A 25,757-nucleotide genomic window follows, 5' to 3' on the forward strand; every position below is an offset into this window, starting at 1 on the left:
GGTGATATATTATGGAGAATTTCTAATTGTTAGAAATATTTCCATTCTGAAATATATTAAAATCTCATTTGAACTGAGCTTGACTCTTGGTGACTTCATTAATTAAAAATTAATGAATTAACTTCCTGGGTTAACCAATTAACAATTAATTGACTGGGTTTTGAAGCTGCCCGGCTACAAAAAATGACTCTGGGCAACTTCCAGTGTTTAAAATACATAATTAAAGAAACAGACAAAACTGAACCCATACTCTTAAAAAAAAAAAAAAAAAATTGTCAGGGGCTGCAAAAACACCTTGACCCCAGATCTGGAAAAAAGCCATCTCTTTAAGAGACTTGGAAAAAGAATGGCACTCATACTCTGTGGGGATGTTGCTCTAGGAGGAAGGGCCTATGAAAGTAAAGATAAGATTCCTCAGTCCCACAAGCTGACAACATTTAATGGAGGGGGGTCTAGTGTGTAGGATATCTGAATAAGGGGAGGTACAGCAAGATTGTAAGATCTTGTTATAGCCTATCCCAGGGATCAGCAACCCGCAGCTCTGGAGCCGCATGTGGCTCTTTCATCCCTCTGCTGCGGTTCCCTGTTGCTAGTCAGCTGCACAATTGATAGAGCTTTCAGTTAGGATAGAAAAAGGACACCGCGCTAGGAGGAGACTCTATGGTGGGGGAACTGGACTTCCACTTGGCTCCAGAATTGAATGGGGGGCTTCCAGTTAGGACCTTCATGGCTCTTTGAGTGTTTAAGGTTGCTGACCCCTGGCCTATCCCAATAAAGTAAGGGAAAATAAAAGATCTTCTGCTTTCACGACATAAGCTGGAGATTGAAAATCAGGCTTGCCAGATGTTACATCTTTCCTATCCTGCTCTACGGAGTGGAGAGTTGGTCTCTGACAGAAAGCCACTTGAAGAGACTAGAAGCATTTGAAATGTGGATTTACAGGCAGCTATTACTTATAAGTTGGGTTGACAAAATCAGAAACGAGGAGGTGATAAGCCACCTGGGAAAGCCAAGGGAAATAATCAAAACCATAAAAAAAGCAAAAGTTAGAATATTTTGGACATGTGATGCGACACCCAGAAAAATAGAGCATCTTTCACTTAATACTCCAAGGAAAGATTGAAGGCAAATGAGGTCCAGGCAGAAGAAGAACATCATGGCTTCAAAATCTAAGGGACTGGTTTGGATAAAACTCAGCAGTACTTTTTTGTGTGGCTGTTGATAAAAATAGGATGGCCAGCATGATCGCCAATGTCCGATGACAGATACGGCACAAGAAGAAGAAGAAAAAAGTATGGTTTCTTTCTTTTTTTTTTTTTAAATACTTTATTGAGTTTTCCAAAACAAAAAAGAAAATATACAATCTATCTCTCCTTTCGGAGGTGCAGTGTTTATACAATATAGTGAAACAAAAGTTAAAAAAAAGACTTCACCCTTAACTATACATTATTTTATACAATACAACTATAATACATGTGCCAGGTCAAATTCTAAGGTCATGTTTTCATCTTATTGTTCAACCAGTGATACCAAACGTCATAATATTTTGAGTTGTCCTCGTTTTTTAACTCACTTGTCAGTTTCGCCATTTCTGCGCACTCTAGGATCTTATTTATTAGAGTTTCTTCTGAGGGCATAAGTTTGTTTTTCCAGCATTTTGCGAAAGCTAATCTAGCCGCAGTTATAATCTGGATTATCAGTTGGGTTTTATTGTTGTTGAAACCTTCTTCGGTTATGCCTAGGAGGAAAAGCTCTGGGGCTAGGTCTACCTCCTGTCCCGTTATTTCACAGAGCCAGTGTCGGATTTTGGACCAGAACTTTTTAGTCTCAGGGCAGGTCCACCATAGGTGGTAGAAGGTGCCGACCGTTTTTCCACTTTTCCAACATGTGGGAGAGAGATTTGGAAACATCTTGGCTAGCGTCGCTGGGGCTAGATACCACCTGTGTAACAATTTGTAATGATTTTCCCTAAACGTTGTCGATTTAGTTATTTTGTAGTTTCTATTCCAAGCTATCTCCCAATCATTAAAATTTAGTCTATGTCCTAAATTTTTTCCCCAGATGTTCAGTTGATTTCTTGCTATGGACTCTGCCCTATCTTCATCTAATAGAAAGTTATAGATTTTTGATAACATTTTCTTATCTGTTCCCCAAATAATTTTGTCAAAGTTCCCAAATTTCGCTGCTATACCAAATTTGTCTCTGTCTTTTTGGAATCTTGAGTGAATCTGAAAATAGTTCCACCAATCCAAGTTTAGGCCCTGATCTCTCAATAGATCCAGCGATTTAAGTTTCCCTTCTTCATCGAGGATATCCTTGTATGTACCCCATTTGTACTCATCTCTCCTGTTTGGTGCCGCCAACGCTTCCATGATGGAAAGCCAGTTGGGTACTTTCGTATAGATCTTCTGTCTAATTTCGACCCACATGTGAATAAGGGTCTCCCTAATTTTATGTTTATGAAAATAGGATTTTTTCTTGTTCTTTATATCCCAAAGGTAGGAGTGCCATCCTTTTAGAAGGTTATGTCCTTCCAAGGTCAGGGTTCTCCTATCTTGTAACTTGATCCACTCCTTAATCCAGATTATTTTTGCCGCCTTTTGATATAGTTTCCAGTCAGGGAGCCCAAAACCTCCCAAATTCCTTTTCCCTTGGAGTATCTTAAAAGAAATCCGCGATTTCTTACCCTCCCACAGAAAATTCCTGATATGTTTGTTCAAGTCCAAAAAGAATTTTTTATCTAAAGATAACGGAATGTTTTGGAATAGGAACAAAATTTTTGGTAGGATATTCATTTTAATCGCTGCAATTTTACCAATCAGAGACAATTTGAGCTTTTTCCATCTTTCAAGATCTTGGTGTGTTTTCTGCAGAAGGGGGATATAGTTATCATCTTTTAATGAGGAGAATCTCGTGGTGATCCATATTCCCAAGTATTTTATTTTCCTAACTGTCTGGAGGCCTAATAATTCTTCCTTTTGAAGGTCTGTCATGTTTTTCACTAGTAATTTAGTTTTATCCTTATTGAGTTTAAGGCCCGCCACCTCTCCATATTCCTGTATTTCCTGCATTAATTTTCCACCGGATTCTAATGGGTCTTCCATTATGAGGGCTACATCGTCAGCAAAAGCTTGGGTTTTGAATAATTCGTTCCTAATCTTTAATCCTTTGATATAATTGTTAGCTCTTATTTTTCTAAGTAGCACCTCTAGCGCCAAAATATATAATAAGGGAGACAGGGGGCATCCCTGCCTCACTCCTTTTTGAATCTGGAACAATTGGGTTCTGTCTCCATTCACTAATATATTTGCCCTCTGGTTTTTATAGATATTCTCAATCATCTTCCTAAAGTTAGTACCGAATCCCATTAGGTCAATTTGATTTATCATAAACGTCCAATTCAAGTTGTCAAATGCCTTTTGGGCATCAACAAACATTAAGGCCAGCTGTTTTTCAGGATGTTGTTCGTAGTATTCAAAAGTGTTTAAAACTATTCTCAGATTATCTCTGATCTGTCTCCCTGGGAGAAAGCCATTTTGATCTTTGTGTATCCACCGATTTAAAATTTTTTTGAACCTCTCCGCAATTATATTCATGAACAGTTTATAATCTGCGTTCAACAATGAGATAGGTCTGTAGTTGGATATCTGTTTCGGGTCGGCACCCTCTTTCAAAATAAGCGTCAAATACGCTTCCCTCCACGAATCTGGAATTGTGATACCCGCCAGAGCCTCATTCAGTATTTCTAGTAACTCTAATTTTAGGGCATCATCAAATTTTTGGTATAATTCCCCGGGAAGACCATCTGGGCCTGGAGTTTTATTCTTCTTTATTTTAGAAAGGGCCGTTTTTAATTCCTCTATAGTGATCTTTTCATTTAACCTTTCCTTTTCTTCTTCAGGGATTAACGGTAGATTAGCATCCAACAGGTACTGTTCTACCTTGTTTGACGCAATTCCTTCACTTTTATATAAGCCTTCATAAAACTTTCTTATACTCTCTAATTTATCTTCTTCCTTCGTCAGCAAATTACCCTGGGAGTCTTCTAATACTAATATTTGATTTTTTTCCTTCTCTTTTTTTAGTTTATATGCCAGCCATCTCCCTGACTTGTTAGCGTTCTCAAAACAATAATGCTTGGTTCTTTTCATTTTTTGCGCCATTTCCTCTTGGTTCAATAAATTCAATCTATGTCTCGTCATCGACCACTGTTGTTTGATCGCCTCATCTCCCGGGCATTGCTGGAGTTTATCTTCAGCTTGCGATAACTTATTACTGAGCTCTTCTCTGGTCTTTCTTTTTTCCTTGTTTTTGAAGGCGGCATATGAGATGGCAACCCCTCTCACATATGCCTTCATAGTGTCCCACACAATTTCTTTGGCTGTCTCTCGGTTTCCATTTTCTATGAAGAAGCGTTTGACTTCTTCATTCAATTTCAGTATAAACTCTTCTTCATATAGCAGCTTAGTCCTTAGGCTCCATCTCTGTTGTATTTTCTTTGTATCGTGGTGCCAGCTAATTTCAAGGAACTTATGGTCTGCCCAAGCATTTATGCACATGTTGACCTTTTTAATTTCTAGGCCCAGTTTTCTGGTAGCCCAGACCATATCTATTCTAGACCAAGAGTTTTGTGGCATTGAATAGAAAGTAAATTGTCTGTCATGGGGGTGTAGGATACGCCACATATCGACTAGGTTTATCTCGTCCACTAAATCAAAAAAGGACTTTGGTAAGGGAGATCTTTTATTCTTTTTAGTTATATCACATTTGTAATCGTATTTTGGATCTATTATTCCATTAAAGTCCCCTAACATACATATTTCATAATTTGCCCAATTTGCCAGCTGTTCATGTAATTTCCGGTAAAATTTCCCTTGTTTTTTATTCGGGGCATAAACCCCAACCAATAACACCTTAGAATTACCTCTCGTTATTTCTACTATAAGTATTCTCCCTTTTTCATCTTTATATTTACATTCTGCCTCTATTCCTTTCTTAACATAGATAGCCACCCCCCTTTTTCTTTTCTCAGCTAATGAAAAGAATACTTTACCAAATTTAGTATAATTTAAATAGTTGGCTTCTTCTTTTTTTATGTGAACCTCTTGGATACAAATTATGTCGGGATTTTGTTTCGCCAATTTCGACAATACTATCCTCCTTTTTTTGTAATCATTTAAACCGTTCACATTTAACAATAAGATCTTAGTATCATTCATTCCTGTAACTGTTCTCTAGTCTCTGGTTCTTATTTACCTTTTAATGTTACTGCTCTCACTGGTCTAGTTTTTTTCCCCCTTTCTTCTGTGTCTTCCTTTTTCTTCTCCTCTTCTATATCTTCTGCTGTGATTTGTTCTTGAGATGTCTATTCTTCCGTATTTACTATTTCATTTTCCTCCTTACTAATTTGTTCCTCTTCACCTCCCCTTAATTGCTCTAGGAAGTCTTGGGCATCGCTTACACAATCGATTTTGATTTTCCTCCCTTGCCAGGATATGAGCATTCCTTCTGGCAAAAGCCACCTAAATATTATACTTCTCCTGTTTAGTTGGTTTGTCAAAAATCTATAGTTTTTCCTCCTCTCCCTCACTCTCCTTGGAATTTGTTTTAAGATGTTCACTTCTTTTCCCCCAAAGATAATTTTTTCCTCCCTGGCAATATTAAAAAGTATGGTTTCTATCCTCCTGTGTAGTTGATCTGGTCTTCCTTGAACAGGTGACACCACTGCCAACCCATCACCTGGAGTCCATCAACTCAAGCAAGGATGATGCTGTAAAGCAGGGAGGAAGTCAGCCCTTTGAGGCGGATCAAGTTTGAACATCAAAGTTATGAATGCTAAAATTAGTTTATTTTATTACAGTAGCAGAATCTCCTCTCCCTGCCTTTATCCTAATGAGAATCAGGGAGGGTCATGCCTGAAATGCATTCCTCTAATTTCGTTCTTGCTTTGGATTCAGATTTCTTTTATTTGCCCATCGCCTTCGCTACAGCTCTTCCTCTTGTTCCTCAAGGACTATTCACTGCAGAATAGTCTCAGCTCTTCTAAAAGGCCCAAAATTCAACCAGAGAGTTTCACATCCAATTATCTGCAGAGCAAAGCCTCTGAAAGCCCTGAATGGCTCATGGGCCACAGTGCTGTGGTCTGTCGGTGGCCAGCAGAGCTGGCAGCAGATTCAGACAATGAGGAGGTTGGGGAGGAACGTGGGCGAGTCCTGGAGTCTGGGGAAGGCTCAGATGGTGGCTCTGAGTCGGAGGCAGAGAGGGGGCCAAAGCCATCTGATAGTTCTTTGCTGCTTCCGGAGTCTCTGGAGTCTGATATCAGAGAGGCAGAAGAACAGTGTGAGCCTGTTCCCAGTGTGCACATGTGCAGAACTGCGAGGAGACAGGAACAATTAAGGAAACAGGGTCAACTTGGGAGTAAAGCTTGGAGATGATTGGGCCCTCCCATAAGACATAAAAGAGAAGTGAAGGGGATATGAGCTTTTGCAGGAAGCAATTAATTCATCTGATTGGTAAAAACTGTGGAAAAGTCTTGTTTGACTCTGTGCTAAGTTTGGCCTTGCCCTGCGTGTGGCAATTAGTTCTCTGGCAGCATTCCAAGGGAGATAAGGTGAGTGTTTGTTAATACTCCCCTGCAAGACTGTTTGATAAGCCTGTTGGACTGGAAAGGACAATAATTCACAGCTGTATGAATTAAAGAGGTTTGCTGTGATTAAGTTTGTGCTGTATAATTTCTCAGGAAGCCTAGGTCAGAACACACAGTAGCTACCTAACCCAACCTCCCTGTCGAGATCCGCTCGACACTCCGATCCACTCCCCGGGATCGTGGGCCCGAACACTGTGCCGAACTACGGGAGCCAGACGAGGGAGGGGTATCAACGAAAGACGCTTCGGGGCTTTGGAATCTGCTACCACTGGTGGTGGGGGTGTTAGGATAATGGTAGGCGGCCGGACACGATTGCGGACGAGCAAGGGTTAACTTTTCGCTACTCACCGCCCTGGAACCGCCTGCGCACTAGTACCCGGAAGGGCGGCGGTTATACATTGTTAGCGCATTCTTTAAATTGCGTTGGGAGGCAGCCGCTCCCAACGCTGACTTTGTGTATCCTGCATACCCGTAAACCTAGCTGTGTGTCCCGTGGAGGAAGGTGCTAACCAATAAACTGTTAAAAGCTAGCCTGGTTGGGAGTTTTCCTTTCCTCACACACGGAGTCCGCAACGCAGCTTGACAGAAAGTCAGCGTTTCCTTCTCGCAGCGGCGGTAGTCAGAAGCATGGCGGAGGGCGCCGCAACTGATTCCCCAGCGTCCGAGGAGGTGCTCGACGAGGATGCGGAGGCGTTATCAGACAACGTAGCGTCTGAGGATTTGGACCTAACGGTCGTGCGGCCAAAGGATCGGCAGAGCAGCACGACCCCTGACAAGGAGGACTGTAGTTCTCGGGGCGAGAGGCTCCCGCTGGGTGAGTGGCTGCCGTCCCCTCTAGACCTGGGCGGGACGTCGTTCCAGGGGTGGAGGGAGCAACGGTGGATGGAGGAGGACGACTGTGAGCTGAGTTGTTCCACCGGGTTGGGAGCATCCACTCTGGAGATTCTACGTGAAAAGTTCGGCGAGGTGAGCTTCCGGGACGCCCCCTCATGGCAACCATGGATACCAGAGTCACGCGCTTGGCAGGGACAGCGGACGTCACAGAGCACATCGGGGTCACGCTTTCACCTGGCGAGTCCGAGGTTACGTATCGAGAAGGGTGAACAACCTCTGACCGGCACTGCCCCGTCTACGTCCCGGGGGGGGCCCACGAGGCCAGGCCCAGGTGGGCCTGCGGGAGAGAGGGTTGCACCGTCCCGTCCAGCAGGGGTTGCAGGGACATATTGGCCAGCAGAGGGGCGCCCAAAGACGAGGTGGGGATAGAGACGGCCAGGATGCTCGGCCGGCGGCTCTGGGCCCCATGTGGGCCCCGGGCCATGGCAAAACCCACAGCAACAATGGGGCCCTCCCCCCATTCAGGCCACATTCGATGGCAGTGCAGACAGGGTCTCCCTCTTCTTAAGTCAAATACTGAGTTACATGGATTTATATGGTCATCTCTTCCCCTCACAATGGGCTATGGTGGTGGCCATTACCACCGTCCTAACGGGCGAGGCAGCAGATTGGGTCGCTGATTTGCACAGCGACCATGCCAGGGAACTGGCTGACGTTGGCCTGTTCCTGGACGCTCTGCGCTGCCGCTTCGAGGATCAGTCACGTACCCAACTATTGGAGGGCGAACTGGTGGCGTTAAAACAAGGCGGCCGACCAGCCAGGCAATATGTGAAAGAATTCTGAGCGGTGGCAGGCCGACTACGTGCATGGCCGGAGCGTCTGCTCATACATCAATTCCGCCTAGGATTAGACCGAGAGTTACGACAGGCGTGTGTATTCAGAGGCCTACCCCCAAAAATATCAGAGTGGTTTAAGGCTGCGGTGGACCTGGACGTAGGGTTGCGGGAGTTCCGGCCCCGTGGGGTGACCAGTTTGCCTCCCATTAACCGACACAGCAGTGAGAGGCCAGTGGGATCACGGGGCCCGGGGGTTTTCCCCCCTCGCTCCCTCCTCCCAGTAGGGAGGGGTACGCTTCGTTGTTTCAGGTGTAACCAGTTGGGTCATCGGGCTGCCGAATGCCCCATACCTCCTGTGACGGCTGTCGCCTCCAAAACGCCATCGTCCGCTGGGAAGGGTAGAGAACGAGTCCGATCGTCGTCGGAATGGTCCAAAGGCGCCACACCCATGTCGACATCGGTGTCTGCTCATGAGTCAACCATAACCTCGAGACCCCCTCCGCTTCAGCGGAGCACTCCGATGCCCTCGGACAGCAGTGAGGACGAAGCCACCGGAGACCCTATGGTGAGTGGTCCGATACGGCCTTTTGTAATACCAGTGGTCTTACGTCACCTACGCACATCAGTGGTGGTGCATCAAGACGCCCTTATTGACTCTGGTTGTACCCGATGTCTCCTTCGAAAGTCTGTAGCCATGGAACTCGGGTTACAGCTGGTGGCATTGCATACTCCCATACGTTTCGAACAAATGGATGGGTCGTTATTGGGGGGTAGGCCAGCAACACAGGTAACCGAGTTGGTCCGGTTAGAAATAGGGGACCATTGGGAACAAGTCCGATTTGTAGTTGTTGACACTATGGTCGAACCCCTTATCCTCGGCCTGGCTTGGTTGGACAAGTGGAGGCCTACCATATGGTGGGAAGGTGGGTACCGAAAGCTACGTTTGAGTTTGGGCCCTGAGCCAGAACCAGAAGAACCGACCGGTAGGGTTGAGGAAAACGAGAAAAGCGCGAAAGGACAGCTATCGGCAGGGTATCCCGAGGAGTACAGTGACCTAGCAGCTGTCTTCAACGAAGAGGAGAGCGAGGTGTTGCCCCCTCATAGGACAACTGATTGTGCTATTGAACTAAAGCCAGGGGTCCGTCTGCCAAAGCCTCGCATGTATGCGATGACTAAACCGGAACTGGAAGAATTGAGGCGGTATATAGACAAAAACTTAGCCAGAGGCTTCATTCAACCGAGTAGGTCCCATATGGCCGCACCCGTTCTATTTCGGGAGAAGAAGGATGGCGGGTTGAGGTTATGTGTGGACTTTCGGGACCTTAATGCAGTCTGTGTTGAACACCTATACCCCCTACCTCTCATGAAAGATCTATTGGCTACTTTGTCAACGGGAAAGGTGTTTACAAAACTGGACTTGCGAGAGGCGTATTATCGCGTGAGAATCAGACCTGGCGATGAGTGGAAAACCACTTTTAACTGTCCTCTGGGTAGCTATAAGTTCAAGGTGATGCCATTCGGCCTACAAGGGGCACCGGCCGTTTTCATGCAGGTAATTAATGAAATCCTGCACGACCACCTTTATAGAGGTGTTCTCGTCTATTTGGACGATATTTTGATCTACACCAAGACAATGGAGGAGCACGTACGGCTAGTGAGACAGGTACTCCAAAAGCTCTTACAGGCAAAAATGTTTGTAAAACTCTCGAAATGCGACTTCCATTGCAAGCAACTGGATTACCTGGGGTATAGGATATCAGGGGAGGGGGTTGGAATGGACCCGAAAAAGGTACGTGCAGTGCTGGACTGGCAAGCACCCAAAACACGACGACAATTACAGAGTTTTCTTGGCTTCGCCAATTTCTATCGCCAGTTCATACCTTCCTTTGCACAGATAGCCCTCCCATTAACAAACCTGCTTCGCACTAAGAGCACAGGCATAAAAGCACGTCCAGGGCAGGCGTTAACATGGTCCCCTGAATGTCAGACCGCTTTTGAGAGGTTAAAGACTCTGTTCTCACAGGCTCCAATCCTCCAGCATCCGGATCCAGCCTTGCAGTTTGTCGTGCAGGCAGACGCCAGTGATGTGGCTGTGGGGGCGGTCTTGATGCAAAGAACCACCTCGGCCAATTTAGTCCCCTGTGCTTATACATCCCGTAAGTTAACCCCCACAGAAAGGCGGTGGGCCATATGGGAAAAGGAAGCATTTGCGGTAAGGTGGGCCTTGCTCACCTGGCGGCATTTGTTAGAAGGCAGCGGGAAGAAGTTCGAGGTATGGACAGACCATAAAAACCTGGAGGCGCTCCAGACCCCAAGGCGTCTATCGCCAAAACAGGTACGATGGGCACAATATTTTCAACGCTTCGATTTCGACCTTAAATATGTCCCAGGAGGGACAAATTTTTTAGCTGATGCTCTATCATGTCTTCCCCAGTATAACAGTAAAAGGGAACAGATTGTACAGGCTGTAATACCAGGGACTCAACAGGTAGGCCGGACGTCACATGTGGCACCATTCCATTGGAAGAAAGAACTACAGGATGCACTAGCAACGGATACCTGGGCAATAGAAAACAAAACGATGTTAACACAAAGGAATGACCTTACCTGGATGGGAACCAAAGTATACGTTCCCCCGAGTCTCCGACGAAAAGTATTACAAACATGTCACGATGCTAAGACAGCTGGTCACTTTGGGTTCCTCAAAACATTACATTTGGTGAGGCGCCAGTTCTGGTGGCCCCGTATGAGACGGGATATTGAGGCCTATGTGAAAGAATGTAGTGTTTGTGTCCATGCAAAACCCCGAACCGGAAAGCCTCTCGGTCTCTTACAATCCGTAGCAGAACCAAGTCGTCCATGGGAAGAGATTGCTATGGATTTCATTGTGGATCTTCCAGAAAGCAACGGGTATACTGTTATATGGACTGTAATAGATCTATTCACGAAGCAGGCCCACTTTATTCCATGTCGAGGGATACCATCAGCCCGTAAATTGTCCAAAATGTTTGTGTTACACATTTACCGTTTACACGGTGCACCATGCCGGATTATATCCGATAGAGGGGTGCAGTTCACCTCAAGGTTTTGGCGTAACTTCATTACTATGATTGGCTCATCACAAGGGTTGAGTTCAGGGTTTCACCCGAGTACGAACGGAGCAGCGGAACGAGCAAACGCCATGATAGAACGCTATTTACGATGCTATGTATCGTACCAACAAACAGATTGGTCAGAGTTACTTCCTTTTGCGGAAATAGCGTATAACAACGCGGTCCATGAAAGCACCGGGGTTACTCCGTTCCAGGCCGTATCTGGGAAAGAATTCTCTGCCATTCCAGAACTTGACGTGCAGTCCCAAGAACAGATGGCACCCAGTTCCTGGGCAGTACATATTGGGAAAGGATGGCCGCACATAAAGGAGGCCCTAGAAAAGGCAACGCGCATGCATAAGCACCAAGCCGATAAGAAGAGGGCAGACCATAGACAATTCGCAGTTGGAGACCAAGTGTACCTCTCTACAAAGTATCTTAAGTTAAGAACGCCTAGCCGTAAATTGAGTCCGAAATACCTCGGCCCATTCCCTATCGTAAAAGTGATAAATCCAGTCACCGTCGAGCTCAAATTGCCACCCTTACTCGGCAAGGTCCACCCCGCCTTTCATAGCAGCCTACTAAAGCCAGTAGACATAAGTAGAGAACCAGTAGTCAAACCCGGGCCGTTACAAAATAACCAATATGAGGTAGAGCAAATTCTAGATTCAAGAACTAGTAGAGGGAAACTCAAATATTTACTCAAGTGGAAGGGATATCCAATAGAGGAAGCAACGTGGGTGGCCGCTCCTGACATAGAGGCTAACCGTTTACTCAACCAGTTCCACCGACGGTATCCTCATAAGCCCGGGCCTAGAGTGGAGACATAATACCCTGATGTAATGCTAATATGTCTATTTGTGTCTTCCAGGAGGGTCCCTGGTAGGGGGAGCCGCCTGTCGAGATCTGCTCGACACTCCGATCCACTCCCCGGGATCGTGGGCCCGAACACTGTGCCGAACTACGGGAGCCAGACGAGGGAGGGGTATCAACGAAAGACGCTTCGGGGCTTTGGAATCTGCTACCACTGGTGGTGGGGGTGTTAGGATAATGGTAGGCGGCCGGACATGATTGCGGACGAGCAAGGGTTAACTTTTCGCTACTCACCGCCCTGGAACCGCCTGCGCACTAGTACCCGGAAGGGCGGCGGTTATACATTGTTAGCGCATTCTTTAAATTGCGTTGGGAGGCAGCCGCTCCCAACGCTGACTTTGTGTATCCTGCATACCCGTCAACCTAGCTGTGTGTCCCGTGGAGGAAGGTGCTAACCAATAAACTGTTAAAAGCTAGCCTCGTTGGGAGTTTTCCTTTCCTCACACACGGAGTCCGCAACGCAGCTTGACACTCCCTCACCTTATCACCTCATCAGTCTTAGCTGATGCAAAACTTGAAACCCAGATGGACGTAATTCCGAGAAGTAAATACTATCACCCCCAGGCTTTGGCGATACATGCCAGGCTGGTGCCCTCTTCCACAAGTAAGTCATGGTTGAAATTGTCTTTTTCAAGAGGCAACTGGACTTTCTGGTTTTTCTTCTTTGAAGACATTTCGCTTCTCATCCAAGAAGCCTCCTCAGCTCTGACTGGATGGTGGGGAATGGAAGGACCTATACTCCATGCAGACAGCTGGTCATTTGCATTCTTTTAGTGAGTTTTAAGGCCACCTGGAGGTTTATCTGTGTCATCAGGGTCACCTGAGTGGTGCAAATTGGTGTGGGGCCTTCTTGGAACTGTTGAAAGGACTGTGTTGTAGATTGGAGATAGATGATGTCGTATCCCTCCCCTTCTGTTCCATCCCCCACCATCCAGTCAGGGCTGAGGAGGCTTCTTGGATGAGAAGTGAAATGTCTTCAAAGAAAAACAAGAAAGTCCAGTTGCCTCTTGAAAAACACACCTTTGGGACAACCCTAACTTAAAATCTCCATAGACATTCAACCTTCCTATTTTTTTTTTACCTCACACCTGATTAGTTTAATTAACTCCTCTGGTTAAATCAGGAAATAAACATAAACACAGAGACATTCTGTATCACAACCCATATTCAGAATGAGTACAGCATAACCAAGAGTTGGAAAATGGATGCTAACTTGTCAAAATGTGAGGGGACAAAAAGCACCGATTTTTTTTTTTAAGTGTGAATCTTTGCTTGGCCTCCTTGTAGAAAACATTTCAACCCCATCACATTGTTTTCCGCACAAGGAATAAAAAGGTTTAAATCCACTGCAAAGCTGCTTCCACGGATATTTCATTTTGTCAAAGTATCTCTAGGTATGCCTTCATCTTAATAATATTCATTCCCCAGCCATCATCGTGTTCCTTAAGTTCACCTTCCAATTTTGTTAAATCAAATCTGTCCATTCTTGTCTTTGCCTATCTTCCTTTCGCTGCCTTTCGTAATCTTTCATGGTTAGGGAACTGCTCTTTTTCTTTTTTTCATTTTTTTTCCCCCAGACTGGGCTCCGCTCAACCGGGGAAATCTCTTCCCCAAGGACCATCTCATATGCTCCCTTTAATTGAGCTAATTGGCAGCGAGTATAACACATTTCTTAATTTAACTACACAGTGATTACAAACCTGTTCCAGAAAATCCTCATATATTCTCTTTCCTACATGTGTTTTCTTTTCTTTTCTTTTTTTTAAAAAAGCAAAACAAAACGCCAACTTTTCATCTCACATCCCAAGAAGCAGAGATAAAACAGATTGATGGTTGAAGTTATGTCTTTACAGAAGAATGCTCAGGGTTGGGGGGGAAAGGGGGAGTGAGGAGTCTAACAAGACAAGATGGCGGATGAACCTACGTGATTGTCACTGTGTAGAGATAAGGGTCTGTACTCTGTACTTTTTAATTTGTGTTAAGTCTGAGTCTTCTTTTGGTATTAACGGGATATTAGCTTCCACCCAAGATGGTGGTATCTTCGCTTCGACTAAGAATTAAATGTGAAGTGTTAATACCACTTTATAAGGCCTTGGTAAGGCCACACTTGGAATATTGCATTCAGTTTTGGTCGCCACGATGTCAAAAAGATGTGGAGACTCTAGAAAGAGTGCAGAGAAGAGCAACAAAGATGATTAGGGGACTGGAGGCTAAAAAATAGGAAGAACAGTTGCAGGAACTGGGTATGTCTGGTTTGATGAAAAGACGGAATAGGGGAGACATGATAGCAGTGTTCCAATATTTGAGGGGCTGCCACAAAGAAGAGGGAGACAAGCTATTCTCCAAAGCACCTGAAGGCAGGACAAGAAGCAATGGGTGGAAACTAATCAAGGAGAGAAGCAACCTAGAACTAAGGATAAATTTCCTGACAGTGGGAACAATTAATCAGTGGAACAACTTGCCTCCAGAAGTTGTGAATGCTCCAACACTGGAAGTTTTTAAGAAGATGTTGGATAACCATTTGTCTGAAGTGGTGTAGGGTTTCCTGCCTGGTCAGGGGGTTGGACTAGAAGACCTCCAAGGTCCCCTCCAACTCTGTTATTCTATTCTAAGACTGCATTATATACCTCTAATAATGGTTGACCCAAGATGTCTTGTACTTCTTTATATATTTCTGCCAGCAGCCTGTCTGGGCCAGGTGTTTTATTTATTTATTTATTATTTTTTTTAATCACCTCTGCTAGTTCCGTCATTGTTATCTTCTCATTCAACATAGATTTTGTTGCTGTTGGAACCTTAGGCAAGTTAAGATTTTTCCAGGTATTATAATATTTTTTCTTCTGAGTGTTGTTCATCGTCATAGAATAGAATAGAATAGAATTCTTTATTGGCCAAGTGTGATTGGACACACAAGAAATTTGTCTTGGTGCATACACTCTCGGACTACATAAAAGAAAAGATACGTTCGTCAAGAATCATAAGGTACAACACTTAATGATAGTCATAGGGAAATAGTCAATATAAATTGTAAGGATACCAGCATCAAGGTTACAATCATAAGTGGGAGGAGATGGGTGATAGGAACGATGAGAAGATTAATAGCAATGCAGACTTAATAAATAGTTTGACAGTGTTGAGGGAATTATTTGTTGATGGCGTTCAGGAAAAAACTGTTCTTGTGTCTAGTTGTTCTGGTGTGCAGTGCTCTATAGCGTCGTTTTGAGGGTAGAAGTTGAAACAATTTATGTCCAGGATGTGAGGGGTCTGTAGATATTTTCACAGCCCTCTTTTTGACTCGTGCAGTATACAGGTCCTCAATGGAAGGCAGGTTGGTCATCATATAGTTTCCTATAAAAGTCCTGAATGATATTCTTTTTTTCCTCAATTTGGTAACATAAGATTCCATCTTTGTCTCGCAATTTACTTATCCATTTTTTTCCCTTTCTCCTTCTTCAGTTTGTAGGCTAGCCATCTCCCTGGTTGGTTTGCATCCTCAAAAAGATTTTGTTTCATTCTCTTTATATGTTGCACCAGATGTTCTTTTTCAGGGATGTTCAATTTATGTTTAGTTAATTCCATTTGCTGTTTTAAATTTATTTCTTTGTGGTTCCTCACTGTGTATTTACTTTTAAAATGGAGTTTGTTGAGGTTTTTTTTTTTTTTAACAAGATACACATATTAGAAAAAGAAACAAAAGAAAATGAGAAAGAACAGGGAATGTAAGAAAGAAAATACAGGTAGTCCTTGAACTTAGTTCATTTAGTAACCGTTCAAAGATACAATGGCACTGAAAAAAGTGACTTATGACTGTTTTTCACACGTACGACCATTGCAGCCTCCCCACGATCACGTGATCAAAATTAACATTCTTGGCAACTGACTCATATTTATGACCATGGCTGTATCTCAGCATCATGTAATCCCCTTGTCACCTACTGACAAGCAAAGTCAAGGGGGAAAACCAGATTCACTTAACCACCATGTTACTAATTTAACTAAGTTACCATGTTATTTGGTAACAACTTACTAAGTTAACAACAATTTAGCAGTGATTCACTTAACAACCGTAGCAAGAAAGGTCATAAAATGGGGCAAGACTCCCTTAAAATGTCTCACTTAGCAACATCAATTTTGGACTCAGTTGTAGTCGTTAAGTCGAGGGCTAACTGTAGAAAAAAAGGAATAGAAAGGAAAAGAAAAGATGACAAAGATGTGGCTTTCCATCTTTTTGACAGTGGTTATTTATATTTTACCCTTTTGTCTCTAAGGTTGCATCATAATCTTCTTCTTTCCATAAGCTACTCTTTCTAATCTTCACACCCATAAATCACAAGGCCATTTTTCCCTCTTTTTCAGCAAAAAAAAAAAAAAAATCTATACGGGTTTCCCAGTCACAGATAAATGTAGATTCACCACATTTGAAAGTGCAACATGCTTGGATGATATGGTCCTAGTCATCATCCTGAGTTTTTTTGACCCCTTCTGCAGAAGCTTTGGATGTTGGCTTAATCCATGGTTGTACCATTTTCCATATATCATCATCCAGGGATGGAATACAGCAAATTAAAGCAATGGTTAAGTAAGCAAAGGCAATGTTCTGTCCCAGCTACGGACCCCAAAGAATGCAGCACACACAAAGTCTGTACAAACCTTAGTTTACTAAATGAAATCAGTCTTTTTCAAATAAAGGCTGTTAATTAACTTTCTTAACAGCCTACAAGAATCCAAAGAATAAATAATGGTAATCTTACTATGGTTGGCAGAAAGCCCAGAAGCAATTGTCCAAAGAACTAAGATCAGGATGCGAAGGAGAGTGAACGAAGTTGTTCCCTGCAAATTGCCTCAGTCGTTGTCCTTCCTTAAATAAGCTAAGGGAGTGGCCAATTAACCCCAAGCCTTACTCTCGAGGAGACCTCATCCTGAGGAGCCACTCCTGTCTTTTGGCATCTCTGCGCGCCTGTGCATCAAGAAGAGGCTCCTCCTCTTCTTCCTCTTCACTTATGGGAGCTCCTGGAGGTTCTGAAGCCCTGGCTGAATCCCTGCCTCTGGCACCACATCTTCTCCAGCCTCCTCATTGTCTGACTCGAGTGCCAGCTGCACAGGCTGCTGGCGCAACACCACACCAGCCTCCTCACTGTCGGAATCAGCTACTAGCTGCACAGGCTGCTGACGGGCCACAACAGGCAATGACAATGAAAAGAAATGTAAAAACATTGAATCATGCATGATGCTTAGAAAAGGTTTAGATCAGGAAACTCTAGCACAGTTAAAACCAGATGCACAGGTAGAGGATAGGTAGCACTTGGCTCAACAGTAGCAACTGAGAAGGGATCTAGGAGTCCGAGTGGACAATCATTTAAATATGAGCCAGCCGTGTGCTTACAATCTCTACATTTGACCAGTTTTCTTTTACATGGGACAAGTTTTTCTTTTCCCCGTGTTTGAGGAAACAAGGGCTAGATTATTTCCAAAGAGAAAAGCTCTCATTGTGATGAGCTTTCAGGAGAAATAGGTTGTGGTGTTACTATTGGGTATCCTGTGAAAATGCTCTGCTCTGTAGCTCATCACTGGATTGACTCCTCCAACATCATGGACAAGTTCTATAGTTTCCATAGCAACAATATGGCTATGATTTACCATTACCTCCCTTTGCAAAATGTTTTATGATCCCCTTGTCTAGTCTCCATCCTTGGATTTCCAGATGGTTTCCCATCCTGGCACTAAGGAAGTCCCTTCACTTGCCTCCCTTCTCAAAATCAACCTACAGTAGTGGACAAGTCATTTGTCCAGAATGGTATAGAATCTCCTGCTTGAGCAGAAGATTGGACTGGAAGACTTCCAAGGCCCCTTCCAATCCCTGTTATTCTGTATTCTGTAGCTATGATAAAGGGCTGAGGAGCTCATTGGGGCTACCCAACCTAATGACACTTTTAAGATACATCATTCTTTTAAGACAGTGATAGCTAACCTTTTTGCCGTCGCGTGCCAAAAGCGGGGGGAGCATGAGGGTGCCGCACGTGTGTGTGCCCACACCCATAATTCAATGTCCCCCCCCCCCACGCATGTGTGCATGACGCCCCCCCACACTCCCCCCACTTTTGGCACGGTGGGCCCAGTAGGCCTGTTTTTCACCCTCCCAACTCCAGAGGCTTTCTTGGAGCCTGGGGAGGGCGAAAACAGCCTTCCCCACCCTCTTGGAGGCCCTTCAGAGGCCAGAAATGGCCTGTTTCCCAACTTCCGGTGGGCCCGGAAGACCTGAAAATCAGCTGGCCGGTGTGCACATGTGCACTGGAGCTGAGCTAGGGCAACACTTGCGTGCCCACAGATATGGCTCTGCGTGCCACCTGCCATCACGGTTTTAAGATGACTCTTCTGAAAACAGGGCCACCTTTATGCTGAGATGATTATTTGGGAAATATAATTGTCCCTCTGTGATTGTTCTTGCATGCTGATGATGTTTTTAAAGTTTAATTCCAGTCTCCCTCCTCCTGGCACTCATCAAAGTCCTATCCAAGAGACATTTTCTGAACTTCAGTTCATAAATACCCTAGCAACACACACACACATTGTACACACAGACACATCTGCAGTTAGACACATATACATATACAGGGGTGGGTTCTATTTTTTACTACCAGTTCTGTGGGCATGGCTTATTTTGTGGGCATGGCTTGATGGTCATGTGACAATTCTTTAGGATTTAGCAGAGGTACTGGTCTACCAGGCTTTTAACTGCTTGCAGAGCTGTACTGATCTACCCATTTATTTTTTGCAGGCATTGGTCTACCCATTTATTTTTGCAGGCACTGGTTTACTCATTTGTTTTTGGAGGCACTGGTCTACCACCACACTGCCTTTTAACACTGATCAGCTGTAGGGCGGCCCTTTGAAGCCCTGTGGCAAGAGTTTAAACAGTTTTTTTCCTTCTAGCCGATCAGCTGAGACTCAGGAGGCAGCAATAGATTGGGGGTGGGGCCAAATAAAAGGTAAGAATAATGCGGAGGGGGCAGAACCAGTTCAGTGACATCATATCGTCACCGCTACCGGCTCTGTGGAACCGGGCCGAACCGGGAGGAACCCACCACTGTACATATACATATACATATACATATACATATACATATACATATACATATACATATACATATACATATACATATATATATATATATATATATATATATATATATGTAGGTCTTTGGTTATTCGGGTCTTCTCCCACGTAAAATTGGAAGTGTCTTGGCTTTTTACGTGGGAGAAGACCTGAATAACCAAAGACCTACATACAAACACCCGCAAAAACCTGAGAAAACATATATATATATATATATATATATATATATATATATATATATATATGTATGTATGTATGTATGTATGTATGTATGTATGTATGTATATATATATATATATATATATATATATATATATATATATATATATATATATATATATAAAATAAATAAATAACTGAAACAAACTGATAAATTCCTGGCTTGGATAGGCAACAGCGAATTAGCCTACGGGAGTTTTCCTGTTTTTAATTTCAGCCTCTCCACGTTGTCTTGCAAACCAGAAACCATTGTCAGATTCTGCCTCCTTATTTCCTCCACCACCACCCCCCTTCCTGTGGCTATCTTGACGGAGAATAATTTCTCCTCTCCTTTTTCATATGCACTCCCTTCCTGGTATTCATGTCTGAAAATGGAGCCAGCATGTCCCCAAGGGAAGGTTTATTGCAGCAAAAGCTGCCACTATGTACTGAAAATGTCAAGCCTTAATGACAAGGAAACAGTTCACTTGAAAGATACTGATTGTCTGCTTTGCAGGCCTTAAATTACAGGAATTCAACCCTCCAGTAAAGAGACTCTTAAAATCCCTAGATCTGTGATCACTCACACAGAGCTTCAAACAAACAGAGAGAAGTAACTCCATTTCAGTTCATCAAGCTTCAAAATGTAGGGGGTGGGGGGAGTGAGGGGCAGGTCTGATTAAAAGAAAATAAAAAAAAATAAAAAAAATTCCAGGAAGCGAGTTTAAACAACATAAACAGTCCTTATTTCAAACCGCGTCTCCATCTTGGTGTGAGCATCATCCCTGATTTGGTCTTCGGAGAGATTGCACTGGGATGCCTACTGTAAAAGTGGCTAGAAAATATCTATGCATTCTTTATGTTTGAGAGTCCTTGCCCCACTCCTCGGAGTTAAATCACTGAACTGGCAAAAAGACAACCCTGAATCTTCTTTGAAATGCACAGCTTAGGGTTGGGGGCGTTGAAATTTCTTCACATTTCTTCCTGAGTTGTCTTCCTTCAGCTTGATGAAAAGGGAATTAATTCAATGAGTAACAAGGTGGCCAAGAGATGTGGGTGTGAATTCCCTGCTTTTTTATCGGTGTAACAGCTTACTTCTGGAAGCTGTGGGTGCTGCATCAACTGGAGGTTTTTAAGAAAGAGACTAGACAGCCATTTCTCCAGAATAATATAGAATCTCCTGCTTAAGTAGGTCGTCTTCAAATCCAGGAGTCTCCAACCTTGGCAACTTTACCACTTGTGGACTTCAACTCCCAGAATTCCTCAGCTAGCACATGAATTCTGGGAATTGAAGTCCACAAGTTTATTTATTATTTATTATTTATTATTTAAATTTCTATACTGCCCTTCTCCAGAATAGGACTCAAGTTGCAAAGTTGCCAAGGTTGGAGACCCTTTTTTTCTAGTCCACGGGTCTCCAAACTTGGCAAATTGAAGACTTGGGGACTTCAACTCCCAGAATTCCTCAGCCAACTGATTGAGGAAATCTGGGAATTGAAGTCCACAAGTCTTAAAGTTGCCAAAGTTGGAGACCCGTGGACTATATCATCTCCAAGTTCCAATCCTATTTTTCTGTGTTCTATTACACAGCATATATGTATACCTGCCCTTGTGCCCTTTAAGGATTACATGGAAGCATGACAGAATGCAATTCATGTTGCTAGTTTCTGGGCAAGAGCTCTTTTAACTTGTACATATTTTAATCTTTTTATTGTATATTTTATGTCATAGAGCAGGCCTTATTTTAATTATGATGATTCTGACCCAAATAAACAATGACACAACCTCAGTAGCCTTCCCATATGTGCAATCTATTTCTGGAGAAAACGTGACATGGAGATTCTACATTGATGGTGCTTCTGTCACTGCAAAATTGTTGGAAAAGTTTCTTTTCACTTGAAAAAAGTTGAGCACTCAGGCAACCAGCTTTTTTTTCTATATAGAACAGAGAACAGAGTTGGAAGGGGCCTTGGAAGTCATCTTGTCCAACTCCCTGCATCAGCAGGAGAGTCTATACCAGTGATGGCTAACCTTTCCGCCATCACGTGCCAAAAGCGGTGGGAGCATGGTGGGGGTCACATTCACGCGTGCCCACATCCATAATTCTATGCATCCTGCCCCCCCCCATGCTCCCCCCGCTTTTGGCATGTGATGGCACGGTGGGCCTGGTAGGCCCATTTTTTGCTCTCCCCAGGCTCCAGAGCCTTTCTAGGAGGCTGGGGAGGGCAAAAACGGCCTTCCCCACTCCCTCAGAGGCCCTCCGGAGGCCAGAAACAGTGTGTTTCCTGACTTCTGGTGGGCCCAGAAGGCCGGAAAATCAGCTGGCTGGAGCACACATGCATGCTGGAGCTGAGCTCGCATGCCCACCGATATGGCTCCGTGTGCCACCTGTGGCACCCGTGCCATAGGTTCGCCATCACAGGTCTATACCATTCCAGACAAGCGGCTGTCCAGTCTCTTCTTGAAAGCCTCCAGTGATGGGGCACCCAAAACTTTTGAAGGCAAGCTGTCCTGCTGGTTGATTGTTCTTACTATCAGGAAATTCCTTCCTCTAGTTTGCTTCTTTCATTGATTAGTCTCCATCCATTGCTTCTTGTCCTGCCCTCAGGTGCTTTGGAGAATAGCTTGGCCCAGTGGTGGGATTCAAGTAATTTATCAACTGGTTCTCTGCCCTAATGATTTATTCCAACGATCAGTTTGCCAAACTGCTTAGAAAGTTAACAACTGGTTCTCCCAATGTGGTGCGAACTGGCTGAATCCCACCATTGCTTGGTCCCCTTTTCTTTGTGGCAGCCCCCCAACTCCACACCCTCAAATATTGAAACACTGCTATCATGTCATCTCTAGTCATTTTCTCTAGACTAGCTATACCTATTTCCCACAACTGTTCTTCATAAATCTTAGCCTCCAGCCCCCTAATCATTTTGTTGCTCTTTTCTGCACTATTTCCAGAGTCACACCATATTGTGGTGACCAAAATTAGGATGCAATATTCCAAGCGGGGGTCTTACTATGCTTGCTGTAGACTTTGTACACCTGCAGCAGAACCTAAGTTGATTGGTACCCAGTGCTAAGCAAAACTTTACGCCTGGAATCCTGTTTTGCTTTGTATTAGACATCCCTTCTGCCCTCTTGGTTGGTAGTGAAGGCTGTATGGAGCGAGTACTTAAAAATAATACACTAGGTTGACATGGATTGATGTTTCCATTTGTACATGTCTCAACCTGCCAGGAAAAAAAAGGAAAAGGAAAAGAAAGAAGAAAGAGTGAGAGAGAGAGGCAGACAGAAAGACAGAGAGACAGACACAAAAAGCGAGACACAGAGAGACACAGAGAGAGAGAGACAGAGACAGAGAGAAAGAGAGAGACAGAGAGAGACAGACAGACATACACAGAGAGAGACAGACAGAGATACAGACACAAAGAGCGAGACAAAGAGACACAGAGAGACAGAAAGACACACACACACACACACACACAGAGAGAGAGAGAGAGAGAGAAGAGAGACAGACACAGAGAGTGAGACAGAGAGAGAGAGGCAGAGACACAAAGAAAGAGAGACAGAGACAGAGACACAGAGACACAGAGAAAGAGAGAGACAGACAGATGGACACACAGACAGAGAGAGAGAGACAGAAAGAGAGACAGAGAGAAAGAGAGACAGAGAGAGACAGACAGACACACAGAGAGAAGAGAGACAGACACAGAGAGAGAGAGACAGACAGACACAGAGAGAGAGACACACACACACACACACACACAGAGAGAGAGAGAGATAAGGAGCACCTCCAAGGACAAGGATGATGGCAGGAGCAACATCAACAGACTGCCTTCTGGAAAGATGGATGCTTATGATTGAACATGCTCAGCATGTCAGCCAAGGCAAACTTCCATAGCAGTCATTTTTTTTTTAAGCCAATGACAGCATTCTCTCTAGATTCGAAATGTCTGCACTGCCAATATGGGTCTAAGAATCTGCTGTCCTAAACATCCATTTTGTGGCATTTCCATTAGTGAGAAACAAGATTGAGAAATGATGAGGTGGAGGGGAAACAATGTTATTGTCCTGCTCAAGATTTGGCTGGGCAACTTTTTGGCTTGTCCCCTATTTTATTCCACCTTGCAGCTACAATTTTTGTCTGCAACTTTGATCCTGTTAACATCCATCTAAGGACATGTAACCATTTTACAGATCGTTGCTACAGTTTTAATCAGAATAACGGTGTTGGAAGGGATTTCAGAGGTCTTCTAGTCCAACTCCCTGTTCATGGAGGAAACCCTATACCATTTCAGATAAATGGCTGTCCAATCTCTTCTTAAAAACCTCCAGTGATGGAGCTCCCACAATTTCAAGAGACAAGTTATTGCACTGGTAAATTGTTCTCACTGTTAGAAAGTTTTTCCTTAATTCTAGGTTGCTTCTTTCCTTGGCTAGTTTCCAACCATTGCTCCTGTTGCTTTAGAACAGGGGTAAGCAACCTGCGGCTTTGGAGCCGCATGTGGCTCTTTCATCCCTCTGTTGCGGCTCCCTGTCACCAGTTGGCTCCACAATTGATAGGGCTTTCAGTTAGGATAGGTAGAGGAAAAAGGACACCACGCTAGGAGGAGACTCTATGGTGGGGGAATAGGACTTCCGGTCAACAGAGGAAAAAGGATGCCACGGTAGGAGGAGACTCTATGGTGGGGGAACTGGAACTTCCAGTTGGCTCCAGAATTGAACAGGGGGCTTCCGGTTAGAACCCTTGCGGCTCTTTGAATGTTTAAGGTTGCTGACCCCTGCTTTAGAAAATAGGTTGACCCCCTCTTCTTTGTGGCAACCCCTCAAATATTGGGTCACTTCTACCATGTCACCCCTGGTCCTTCTTTTCACTAGACTAGACATACCTGATTGCCTTAATAATTGATTGTACGGTTTAGCCTCCAGCCCCCTAATCATCTTTGTTACTCTTCTCTGTACTCTTTCCAGAGTCTCAACATTTTTTTTATATTGTAGTGACCAAAACCAGATGCTGTATTCCACATGTGATCTTACTAAGGCCTTACAAAGTTGTTGAAGGTTGCATGATATATGGTTTTTGAAGGGAATATTAGCAGAATCCTATTCATTACCAAAAGGGACATGGTGGTTCAGTGGCTAAGAGGCTGAGCTTGTTGATCAGAAAGGTCAGCAGTTCAGCAGTTCGAATCCCTAGTGCCACCAAAGGGATGAGCTCACATTACTTGTCCCAGCTTCTGCCAACCTAGCAGTTCGAAAGCACATAAAAAATGCAAGTAGAAAAATAGGGACCACCTTTGGTGGGAAGGGAACAGCATTCCGTGCACCTTTGGCATTGAGTCATGCCGGCTACATGATCACGGAGACGTCTTCGGACAGCGCTGGCTCTTCGGCTTTGAAACGGAGATGAGCAGCACCCCCTAGAGTCGGGAACGACTAGCACATATGTGCGAGGGGAACCTTTACCTTTTACTTTTTTATTCATTACCAAACTCTGTAGAGGTGTCAATGTTCATTCTTCAAAATGTTTGATTAAAGTTTCTCCTCTTCCTTTTGTTTCTTTCCTTTTTCTTTTTTCATTTTTCTAAATCTCCTAAAACAACTTTCTCCTCACCAACATCTGTGGTATTAAAATTAACTCGGTCAAGAACAATCATGCATGCTATGAGTATCTTCCACTCTCTGACCTTTTACAGGACTATGTAGATGTTTTATTTCCATTCCGTCATTTTAATTCAAGTTGGGAAAACCAAACACAGCTCGGGTTATTTAAAGAAAACGATAAAAGCACCGGCAACAATTGAGCACCAAAACTTGTGCGCGGTTTATGAGGTTGTGAATTTTAACCTAACAACAAAATTACACGAAACATTTTACTGATACTCCTTTCATACCATCTGCTTTGCAAATGGCTTCGAAATTATACTTAAAACTGAGTCGCCGCAAGCAAAAACAGGTCTGATAGAATTTGACTACAATCTTTATCCTTCTGGAAGGAGGAATTAATCTTCGGTTCTCAAAAGCATTTATACTTGGTGGTTTTTGATAAAACCGAAGCCTGGGTTCTTTTTTTTCCCCAGAAAGAGGCAATAAGAATTGGCTGCCGTGAGGCTGCCGAAGTATTTATGACCCTGATTTTCATAGGTCTAATAGCGTGCTTGTGAAGTGGT

Source organism: Pantherophis guttatus, chromosome 14 (genome assembly GCF_059756535.1).
Source record: "Pantherophis guttatus breed Tessera chromosome 14, ASM5975653v1, whole genome shotgun sequence".
Lineage (NCBI taxonomy): Eukaryota > Metazoa > Chordata > Lepidosauria > Squamata > Colubridae > Pantherophis > Pantherophis guttatus.